General features: G+C 41.7%; 1 protein-coding gene across 2 annotated transcripts in view; it reads right to left on the reverse strand.

The window, feature by feature from the left end:
• Nucleotides 1-12,019, reverse strand: part of LOC118370084 (zinc finger protein 883-like) — a 151,955-nt gene that overhangs the window by 13,175 nt on the left and 126,761 nt on the right. The window lies entirely within an intron of this gene.

Genomic DNA, 12,019 nt, shown 5'->3' on the forward strand with positions numbered 1-12,019 from the left:
CAATACATCATATAGAGATGTACAGTACCGTTCAAAAGTTTGGGGTCACTTAGAAATGTCCTTGTCTTTGAAAGAAAAAAATAATAATTAAAATAATTTATAAAAACCTGTTTTTGCTTTGTCATTATGGGGTATTGTGATGTCATTATGGGGTATTGTGTGTAGATTGATGAGGGGAAAAAATAATTTAATCCATTTTAGAATAAGGCTGTAATGTAACAAAATGTGGAAAAAGTGAAGGGGTCTGAATACTTTCCAAATGCGCTGTATATATAGGGTCAGTACTTAGTGACATCACTTCCTGAAACAGGAGGTACAAATATATAACATAGGTTCACAATATCAACATTCAATGTATCAAAATATATGACCAAGCTGGAAGTGTAAACGCCAGCCCAGCCACAATCCTAGAGGTTCACTGATGATTAACCTCCTTCACACCTGACTCCTGATGATCAACCTCCTCCTTCACATCTGACTCCTGATGATCAACCTCCTCCTTCACATCTGACTCCTGATGATCAACCTCCTCCTTCACACCTGACTCCTGATGATCAACCTCCTCCTTCACATCTGACTCCTGATGATCAACCTCCTCCATCACATCTGACTACAGTGATAAATCCAGAGCGTCTTCTTTTTTGGGGAATCCCGATGGACGACGTCATCCAATAGGCCGTCATCACCACCGCCCACAAGTTAATAGTCATTCAGGTTATCAATAGGAAGAACATTGGCAATATATCCTGTCTGGTGACTTGTCTCGTTTAATGGATTTAAATTGGCAGGTGTAAAAAAAACTCAGTTGATTTCAAACAGAGGAAAAACTTTTGGAATTCTTCAACTGTATCAAAGTCTGTGGCTTGTGATGTTGGGACAAATGATAGTCCCTTATTATACAAGAGACATAATTCACAAATTCTACAGCACAACGGCAGAGTCATGTCTTAAGTGTAAAATGAACAATGACTCAATAATCCTTCTGGGAATGTTATGTCATAAAGTTATGGGAGGAGTTAGAAAGTTGGCTATCAGAAGTACAGTTATACAATGTAAAATTACTTTTAATCTGTCTGTGTAATGAGATACCCCAGAGTTGGACAATACTTTTCTCGTCAATCATCTTAAAAATTATACTTTATTAATACCTGGAAATCAACCAATCCTCTATTGTTAATTCAATAGAAAGGTCAAATGCTTTATTATTTAAAAGTTTAAAGTGACGGAGAGAAATAAAATGGCGCTGATGCTGGTCTGGGCAGGTATGATGTAGTTAATGAAGATGGGGTGTGTTCTGGTGGGTCTGGGCAGGTGTGATGTAGTTAATGGAGATGGAGGTGCAGTAATCTGTGAGCTGCTCTGACAGTTGGTGCTTAAAGCTAGTGAGGGAGATAAGTGTTTCCAGTTTCAGAGATTTTTGTAGTTCGTTCCAGTCATTGGCAGCAGAGAACTGGAAGGAGAGGCGGCCAAAGAAAGAATTGGTTTTGGGGGTGACTAGAGAGATATACCTGCTGGAGCGTGTGCTACATGTGGGAGATGCTATGGTGACCAGCGAGCTGAGATAAGGGGGGACTTTACCTAGCAGGGTCTTGTAGATGACATGGAGCCAGTGGGTTTGGCGACGAGTATGAAGCGAGGGCCAGCCAACGAGAGCGTACAGGTCGCAATGGTGGGTATTATATGGGGCTTTGGTGACAAAACGGATTGCACTGTGATAGACTGCATCCAATTTGTTGAGTAGGGTATTGGAGGCTATTTTGTAAATGCCATTGCCAAAGTTGAGGATTGGTAGGATGGTCAGTTTTACAAGGGTATGTTTGGCAGCATGAGTGAAGGATGCTTTGTTGCGAAATAGGAAGCCAATTCTAGATTTAACTTTGGATTGGAGATGTTTGATATGGGTGGAAGGAGAGTTTACAGTCTAACCAGACACCTAAGTATTTGTAGTTGTCCACGTATTCTAAGTCAGAGCCGTCCAGAGTAGTGATGTTGGACAGGCGGGTAGGTGCAGGTAGCGATCGGTTGAAGAGCATGCATTTAGTTTTACTTGTATTTAAGAGCAATTGGAGGCCACGGAAGGAGAGTTGTATGGCATTGAAGCTTGCCTGGAGGGTTGTTAACACAGTGTCCAAAGAAGGGCCGGAAGTATACAGAATGGTGTCGTCTGCGTAGAGGTGGATCAGAGACTCACCAGCAGCAAGAGCGACCTCATTGATGTATACAGAGAAGAGAGTCGGTCCAAGAATTGAACCCTGTGGCACCCCCATAGAGACTGCCAGAGGTCCGGAGAGCAGACCCTCCGATTTGACACACTGAACTCTATCAGAGAAGTAGTTGGTGAACCAGGCGAGGCAATCATTTGAGAAACCAAGGCTGTCGAGTCTGCCGATGAGGATGTGGTGATTGACAGAGTCGAAAGCCTTGGCCAGATCAATGAATACGGCTGCACAGTAATGTTTCTTATCGATGGCGGTTAAGATATAGTTTAGGACCTTGAGCGTGGCTGAGGTGCACACATGACCAGCTCTGAAACCAGATTGCATAGCAGAGAAGGTATGGTGAGATTCGAAATGGTCGGTAATCTGTTTTGTTGACTTGGCTTTCGAAGACCTTAGAAAGGCATGGTAGGATAGATATAGGTCTGTAGCAGTTTGGGTCAAGAGTGTCCCCCCATGCTTATTGATGTCTAGGGACCTGGATGAACTGTGGGAGTTCTGTGTTTGAACTTTTGAAAGGTATGGCCCCCACCTCCAGTTTTATTGCTCTTATGGCTGTCATCTAATGAAGCAGGAATGTCCGGGGTATTGGCTGTGGCAGACACATTATAAATAAAAGTCCAGAACAAGGCATGTGACCCCAGAACAGTAAACAAACAGCCCAGCATATTAATTAAACATAAAAATATGTCTCCTAGGCCAATTCTTGGGGTGCTCTGCAGCTCATGTCATGAACCCAATGACAAAAGCCTGGAGGATGTTTTGCGTGAGGCTCCACAATGTTTTAAAGTAGTTTTGGGTACGAGTGATGGACATATGTCTTACATATTCCAACCTGAGGAATCTACGGTTAAGATATTCACAGACAGCGGCCCCAAACCCCTTTATCGGGCAGAACCCGGGAGTTTTTCTCCAGCACTAAGGATGAGAGAATGGCTTAAGATAAGACTCACGCTGTGTCAAATTGAACAGGCCCTGAGTGCTTCAAGTCTACCCGGATATGCGTTGGAAGAACTGGTCTGCGGACGAAGTGATCTGATGGCCCTAAGAATTGCTTCAATGGCGTATACCCCTGACTCCAGAGTGACAATTTTAGCATGTGAACAATTTGATAGTGCAAATGCGACGAAAACTGTCAGTTCATATGTATTTTCCAAAGCATGCAAGGATGTAAACTTCTTTATACCAGTGTTCAGTTTTAAATGGTGTGATATTCATATTCATATGTCATATTTTCCGAACACTGATAGACAGTCTTTTCGAAAATCGTGAACAATTACGGCGATGGCGAGGTTATCGTTGAGAGAAACCCAGGACCCACAAGGCCGAAGGAGGATCTTTCCCTGGAGTGAAAACGTCCGGAGCTTCGATGGAGCGGGCAAGCCACTTTGCAATGATGAATTGGAAACGGATAATGGTCAGGGCTAACCGGACCCTATATCTGTAAGAAATAGTAAAAATGTTGAATTATAACGTGTGTTAAAATGTATGTACTAAATATTTTGAATGAAATCATTGGTTTTGAAAATGTATCTCACCCTTTAACGAAAGGGGAAGCTGTCTTTTCTCTCATAAACACTCGTGATGGTTTAAATATTAGTCATAAAACTAACATGTCTTAAAAAAAAGGTTGTATGAAATATTTTGGAATTCAATAAAAGGACCCTTTAATAAGGAAGCTGGAATTTTCGCCAGGGTCTGTAATTAATTCTAACATGTCAGAGAAATGTAATGTCTAGTATAAAAAAACATGTATTATTTTGATCACTGAAAATGGTCAATTGTTAAAAGTGACCCCATTTCCTAGGTTGCAATGGTATGTTATAAAGTTTGCCTAATAATGTCAAACAGACACAGGGCAGAAGGCCGACCGGATAGGTTTTTACGTTTACTAATAAAAGTTGCATTACAAACGTGATGCATGTTTAAATATTAGTCAAATTTTTGACGTTAATTAATTTTTTCGTTGATCAACATCTTCTTCGATATCTAAAAAAGGTTGTCGAAAAAAGATGAAATATTTGGGACATCTCAATGCCAAAAAGAAGATGGTCAAATTAAAATGTTTTATATTTTATTTGTGCGGTTTTCAACTATGCTAATTAACGTCCCTTGTGGGTCTTTTGGGGTGTTACATGCTATCAAAATGTATTTTAGCATTTTCAAATCTGACCCCACACTACCTTGAATGGTATTTTAAAAAGTTTAATGACAGTTTGAGTTTTAAAATCAGAGGTGCATGCGTGAGTGATGTTCCTGCCAGGGAACGGGCAGCATGGGAAAATGTATTTTACATCACCCCACTCTGTGCGAAGGAAAAAGACACGGAAAATCAGAGTGCATGCGTGAAAAACAAAGGTGGTGTGTGTGTTCAACAGGGGCCCAAGCATGTAGCCCCATTCTATCTGTAGAGAATCGTTTGAAACCAATGTTTGCACTATCATGCATACGGCATGTCCAGATATCTGCCGACTCCCCGGGGTTAAACATTGATATCTCTAATCAGCGCCCGGTGCCCCCCACCCCAGTTGTAGACAGAATGTCTCGACATCCCCTCCTGTTGTTTGAATTCACCGCCTTTGTTCTCTAAACCAAATATACAGGTTGTTGCATACTCCAGAAAAAATGCCACCACGGCCAAATAATCACATACCCAAGAATATTTATATATTAAAAAACGAAAAGTGGGCACTCTGAACGACTTGGATATTTGAACGACTTGGATACTCTGAACGAATGGATATTTCTGGAGGTGAGAAAGTGAAAAATATATTTTAAGTTTTGTTTGAATATTATCGTGATATTATTGTAATATTAAACACAAGTTATTTGTGTTTTAAAACGGGGGACAATGATTTTTTTAGGTATGTATTTCAGGCCAAATGCCCATATAAGTTAAAGTGTATATATATATTGTATAACTGTTAATATTATCTAACGTTTGTTAGGCTCCCCAACATTTACGCAGCTTTTAAGAGGTTTAACAGATCTGGAACACAATGAGTTAGATTCTCAGTCTCAAAACCCCGGCAGCCAATCGCCATCAGCATATTTTCGACGTAAGTCCAAATAATCACATACCCAATAATATTTAGAAATTAAAAAACAAATAGTGTGTACTATTTTAAAAGCTATTTTTTGTATTTACAGACGACATACAGCCAAGAAGGATAAAGGCATCGTTATGGACAACTGACACAACGGGTGACTTGGATGCAATTCTCCCGTTCTGCACAAATGTTTTTTCCAGAACAGAGAATTTAAAAGTCCCCGACAACTCCCCCGGGAACCTTAACCCACTCGCTACACATTCCATGTCCCAACAATCAACGCACAACTGTGGCCCAAGTGCATTGCTCAGAATCAACACCTCCAGAAAATTACTACTGTGCAGGGAACTTGAGGCTTCACTATTCGGCGCTCTATGGATACGGTATGAGACTATTATACATTTGTTATTAGTTATACGTCTTTTATTAGTTATACCTCTTTTGATAGACTATGTTAAAACAAGGTCAAATAATGTTTTATTTCAGACTCCAACAATACACGCCGTGCAGAATCGGGAACGCTTGATGAAAAAAGTCACAACCCGGTTCTGCGATTCGTCAGAATAGCCTGCGCCAAAAAAAGCCAAGGTATTTTAACGATGTATTGTTATTATATAGTATTATACCTGAAATGTATTTGACATTTTATGTATCGAACATATTTTTATATTTAATAACCTATTTTGTATGTATTATTTTCTTTCAGACTCCTCCCCGGTGAAAAACGGCACAGAAGGCCACATACATCTAGAGCTGGGGGATTCCGGTTCACCGAACATTCCCAATGAAACAACCAAAGCGGAGGATATCCCTGTTTTTAATGACATTTCAGAGGTTGACGACCAGTTATTCCTTTATGCGGCCAACCTTCTTGACCCCGACAATTCTATGGCGTCAACATCACGATCTGACATAGAACAAGCAATGTTTTTCAGTCTTTTCCAGGGCTTTGAAATCGAGGAACGTTTTGCTATACAAACGACTGGGGATTTTACTTGAGAGACAGTACCGAGACGATATGTTATTCTGGCAGAGAACAATTCCACGCATGTTAAACAGCAAACTGATTAAAAAACGCAAATACAAGCACTAAAATCATATATGTAACATGGATCATTCCAGAAATACCCCAAAACGCACATCCTTAATTATCCAAATGGCAGAAACACAGGAACAAGTTGAGACAGTTGAAAGCCTCTTAGCACAGATACTGCCAGAACTCCTATAAATTATTAAACGTATGAACGAGGCGGGGGTAACAGACATAATACCGATAGAGGAAAGCATATTATCACAGATTCCAGCCGAACCACTAGAAATGATTAATTGCATGAACGAGTCAGGGACGCCCGATGAAAACCTGTTATCACAGATTCCCGAAGCCCTCATAACCCTAATTAATCGGATGAACGAGAGCCGGACATTTTCGGCACCCGCTACACCAACAGCGACATCCCAACCGTTAACGCCCATGTCCGTAGAGTCTGAAACGCAACATGATGTTTTTGGGGAATTGGAAAATTGTCTAATAAATCAGGAGGGAGATGGTATTGATAGACGTGTCCGGGTTGTGTACCGGAATAAATTCAACAATACAGATATTCGACAGTTTCTCAATTTCCTATGGGTGAATCAGAATCTTGACTATGCTGTGTTTTACGTAATGATATTGGACACTCTGAACGATCTGTTAGACAGGGCAAGAGATTATGGCGAACCACGTGATGTCTTACAGTTGGAAATTTGTGGAGATAGCCTGCATAACACAGTATCTCTTATTTTACCCAATGACGAAGCAGATATTGAACAATTTATCGCAATGCTAGAATGCCTTGTTCAGTCAAATTTAGCCGTCATAGCAGATCGGACCCTCGAGCTTGTAGTGCAAATAATACGTCAACCCCAGGGTGGTGGTGGGCAGAGAAGGAAGCTTGATAGCCTAATGCAGTCAGAAATAATAAGCAATAAAAGGGCCTACCTCATAAACGTTCACAATCCAGGTAATAAGCTATGTTTTGCAATAGGCCTAGCGCATTTACTTAACCCTGGATGTGTAGACTTGACGGACCAGATGGGACTCATTCCCACCCAAACTAAAAGGAGAAACCAATGTTTTCTCTGGTAGGCACAACCTACCTGGCACCCCTATAAATAATAACCTCAAGTCAAAACCGTTACAATGTACTGATCTGACGGCATTGCAAAAGGCTAGAGAGCTCCAAACGGCCGTGGGTCTTGGTATACAGGATGCTTCGGCTTTCTCTGACATAGTCAAATTTGAAAACTTTCTGAATATCAAGATTGTGGTTTTGCACCACAGAAGAGCTAATGCAGCTCTCTTGAAGTTCCAAAACAACCTCCAACCGCATCCTCAGATTCTGTACTTTTATGTGCAAAACGAACATTACTACCCGTTACCAACATCACTGCTTTTTTAGGCGCACCATATGTGTGTCCATCCTGCCATACCGGCTACACCCGAAAGGGGGGGGGCACTCGTCCCGTGATAACTGTTCAGTATGTCAGGATGCAGATTGCCCAATGCAACCCTTAAACTTGACACCCTGTGAGGATTGCCACCACACATGTCGTTCGACCTACTCTTACGAAAAACACAAAATTGGAACATGGCACCCCAAGGCCTGTAAATCTGTAAGCAGTTGTGAAATTAACAAGAAATGCCCAAAATGTCATTGCAATTACAACCTTAAAATAGATAGCCCTAAACCGCACGTGTGTGGAATCATACATTGTCCAATCTGTAAAGGGCCTTTGAAAAGCAGAGACGCTGAAGTGGTTCAAGAAGTGCCACACGAGTGTTAAATTCAGCCCTTGGCTGAAAAAGCGTGGCCCCCAACACTTTTGTAGATGGATACACCCAGATTGACGGGGTTGAGACCGTGTATGAGTACAATGGTTGTTTCTTCCACGGTTGTAAATCTTGCTTTGTGCCCCAGGCCACGTGTGTCCTAACCCAAAATACTTTTGGGGAAATGTACCAAGAGTTTCAAGACAAATTGGATTCTTTACAGGCTACTTACGGGCTAAAAGTGGAGGTTTTGTGGGAGCACGAATGGGCCGCCCTCAAAAACTCTGATCCTCATGTTCAAGCCTTCCTTTCCAGCTATGACACACCAGAACCCCTGGAACCACAACAGGCCTTGTATGGAGGCCGCACCAATGCTTTGACCTTGCGGTATGTAGCGCAACCCAACGAGACAATAGAATATGTAGATTTTACATCCCTTTATCCTCATGTAATGAGTTCCTCATGCTATCCTATGTCGCACCTGCAGTGAAAACAAACAGAAAGCCCCATGTGATCACTCAGATCAAGAAAGAGCCCTGACAGGGGTTTGGGTCAGAGATGAATTCTCTAAGGCTTTAGAGATGGGGTATCGTGTGGCCAAAATCTTTGAGGTGTGGAACTTTTCCAGGAAATCAAGAGTACATCAAGACCTTCTTGAGATGCAAGCAAATGGCTTCAGTCTATCCTGCATCGGTCACAGATCAAGAGAGCAAATACAGGTACATTCAAGACTATCACGACAGAGAAGGCATACTTCTTGACCCTGACAGAATAGAGGTCAACAAAACCAAACGAAATGTGTCGAAATTGTACTTAAATTCGCTTTGGGGCAAATTAGCACAGAGGTGTAATATGCTAACAACGTCGATTATTAAATTAATTTTGGGAATTTGTTTTTTCGGACCAATACGAAATTTCACATTTTTCAGTCTTGAGTCAAGACATTGCCCTGGTGCAATGGCGACGTAACAAGAAGTGGGTTCTACCCCCGGGTAATGTAAATGTGTTTCTTGCAGCATTTACCACGGCCTGTGGCCGACTTGTACTGTACACGCTCATGGAGCAGCTTCAGAGGCGGGTTCTTTACCACGACACAGACTCTGTGGTCTATGTAAGCAAACAGGGGGATTGGAGCCCCCCACTCAGTGGCTTAACGAGTGAACTCGTAGAGGGTGACCATATCACAGAATGGTCCTCCTGTGGGCCCAAAAGCTATGCTTTTAGGACTAAAAAGAATCACGTGGTGCCCCGCGTGTAAACTTGGAATCAATCACACGCTTGGTCGAGGGGTTCATAAATGACAGGAATAGTGACTTGGAGATTTTGAGCTCCTACAAAAAGATTGTTAGGGATAAATAGGGCTTCCATCTGAGGAATGCCCCACTTACTAAAAGATTCAGGGTAGTCTATGACAAGAGACTGCTTTTGCCTGACGGGACCACATTGCCCTTTGGCTACTGACTTATGCTACAAGCCGCAGGGTGTCTTAAAGCTTAAGCTATAATGACTGCTGTATAAGGTTTTGAGCCCCGGTTGCAACTACCATTTTCGGCCTTAATCGCAGGGCCGTCTAATAGTGGTAAAACTTGTTTTGTAAAAAGTATTTTAGAGAATTCTAAACATGTGTTGTCTCAAAAGCCTGATAATGTTGTGTGGTGTTATTCTTGTTATCAACCTCTGTATGATGAATTGTTGAAGACAATAAAAATCAAGTTTGTTGAAGGAATACCTGAATCCCTGTTTGATGATTGTTTTTATGAGGAGGTAAAAGTTAATCTGCTGGTTTTGGATGATATGCTATTTGCATGTAGCGAACATCCTGAAATTGCCCGAGCGTTTACCCAATATACTCATCATAGAAACCTGTCCGTGCTTTACTTGGTGCAGAATGTGTTTCACCAAGGTAAAAATAGCCGCACCATCAGTTTGAATGCCAATTACATGGTTTTGTTCAAAAATCCTAGAGACAAACTACAAATTAACACTCTAGCTCAGCAGATGTACCCGGGAAGGAAATCCTACTTTATGGAGAGCTATGAGGACGCTACCAAAGCACCATTTTCTTATTTAATCGTGGATTTAAAAGCAAATACTCCAGAACACCTGAGGCTACGAACAGGTCTGTTCCTGTGGGAGTGGCCGGCTGCGTACATTCCTAAAAAGTAACCGCTATGTCTCTGCATTTAAAAAGAAACCTGCCCCTCTTGAGAAGCTTAGTTGCGGCTACAGCTAATGAACGGAGGGCCATCTTGGGTCACTGTTCTTCAGATCTCATATTATCCCTATGTGAGATTGCTTTGAATCTTCTCAAAGGACGCATTCCACTCACCCTGACCCAATTGAAAAAATTAAAGAGACAAAAGACCACGATCAAACTCTTGGTCAGTCTTCAAAAGAAAAGACATAGCATACAACAGTCTGGCGGTTTTATTCTACCTTTACTAAGTATAGCCGTGCCCTTCATTACCAGCCTTATTGCTGCCATACGTGGGGGTTGAACACAGAGGGTGATGGCCAATAAAATGTATCTGCTGCCACAACAAGAGTTGGATAGACTTGAAAAACAAGTGCAGGGTCCTGAAAATATCAGACAAACAGTGGGAAATGATTTGGATACGGCCATGAAGGATATTTTGAATAAAAAAGGATTGAACCCCTATGATAAGGTCCAAAAATACACAAACCTCTTGCAAACGTATTTGGCCTTGGTGAAACAAGGGGAGAGAGAAGACCGGCCATTTAACTATTTCCCTACCGGACCCTTTAAAAGATGACGAGCCTCGCGAGAGCCAAGCCCCTGTAAGGCCTGTACCTGTGAGCTTACCGTCTGAAGATCAAATGCCTGTTGAAGATAAAGTTATGCATGACTTGTTAACCCATGTTCCGGCACGTAACAGGAAAAATGTTAGATACATTATGAACAAGATAAAAGACTCAAATGGGGCCGCTACTTGGAACGACAAAGGAGAGTTTATCCTTCAGGGTTCTGTTGTCAGGGGGTTCACATATGCATGACTTGCTTAAAAGTACCACATCGGCCCACAAGGTTGCTGATGACAGAAGACCTCCATGGTGGCTTCAGTTTCTTAAGGCCCTGGCCATCCTCAACATTCCCCTCTCGGGTGTACCCAACTATAAGCTTTGTCAACAGATTCACTCTTTAAAACAAAAACCTTCAACGAGATACAGCACCCCTAAAGATGCCCCAACAACCCCGCATCCCTATGAAATGAATGATGATAACTCATTTACCCCCCTGAACGCCTCAGGACCTTTCCCTAATCCCGATCTCTCTGGGTGGTTAGACTTTTGAATGACTTTTGAATGACTATGATTAAATTCAATAAATTTTATTTGAAAAATTAAGCAATGTAACATTTGTGGCATTCTTGAAACATTTGACGTGAGCATACGCCTTGATTACACGGTCTTAAAGGATACACATTTGAACACTTGATATTTTCTAACAAAACAAGCTACAACATTATCATTACTTCTTAAATCATCCTTATAAAGAGACATAACATCTCCAAAAGAAACTCCCCGGGCTCTTTGGCATAGGTAGAATACACAGTGGGGACCGCATGTAGTGGAAAGGTTATCTTGCACTTGTTTGATGCTGTAGTATATCTTTGAGTCGTTTTTGGTCAAAAATTCTTTAACAGATTTTGGGAAATGTGAAAAACCGGGGGGAAAGCCATAGGAATCAAAAAAAGTTTAGATTTTTCTTCCTCCTTCCTCTTCTAATGTCACAGCTAGCCAATGTTCACCCGGCATGTGTTTAGGATGGGTATTGACAGTAAACATGGCAGGCCGCTCCGTTAATTTCTCCATAGGTAATTCATCACAAGCCAACACTCCACAAAATTGTTTTCCAATCAGTCGGCTCATGAGCCCTTCCAACTCTTGGGTATTCATGTCTTTGCTCAACGATCCTTAATAAT

The sequence above is a fragment of the Oncorhynchus keta genome, chromosome 37 (assembly GCF_023373465.1).
Source record: "Oncorhynchus keta strain PuntledgeMale-10-30-2019 chromosome 37, Oket_V2, whole genome shotgun sequence".
Classification (NCBI taxonomy): domain Eukaryota; kingdom Metazoa; phylum Chordata; class Actinopteri; order Salmoniformes; family Salmonidae; genus Oncorhynchus; species Oncorhynchus keta.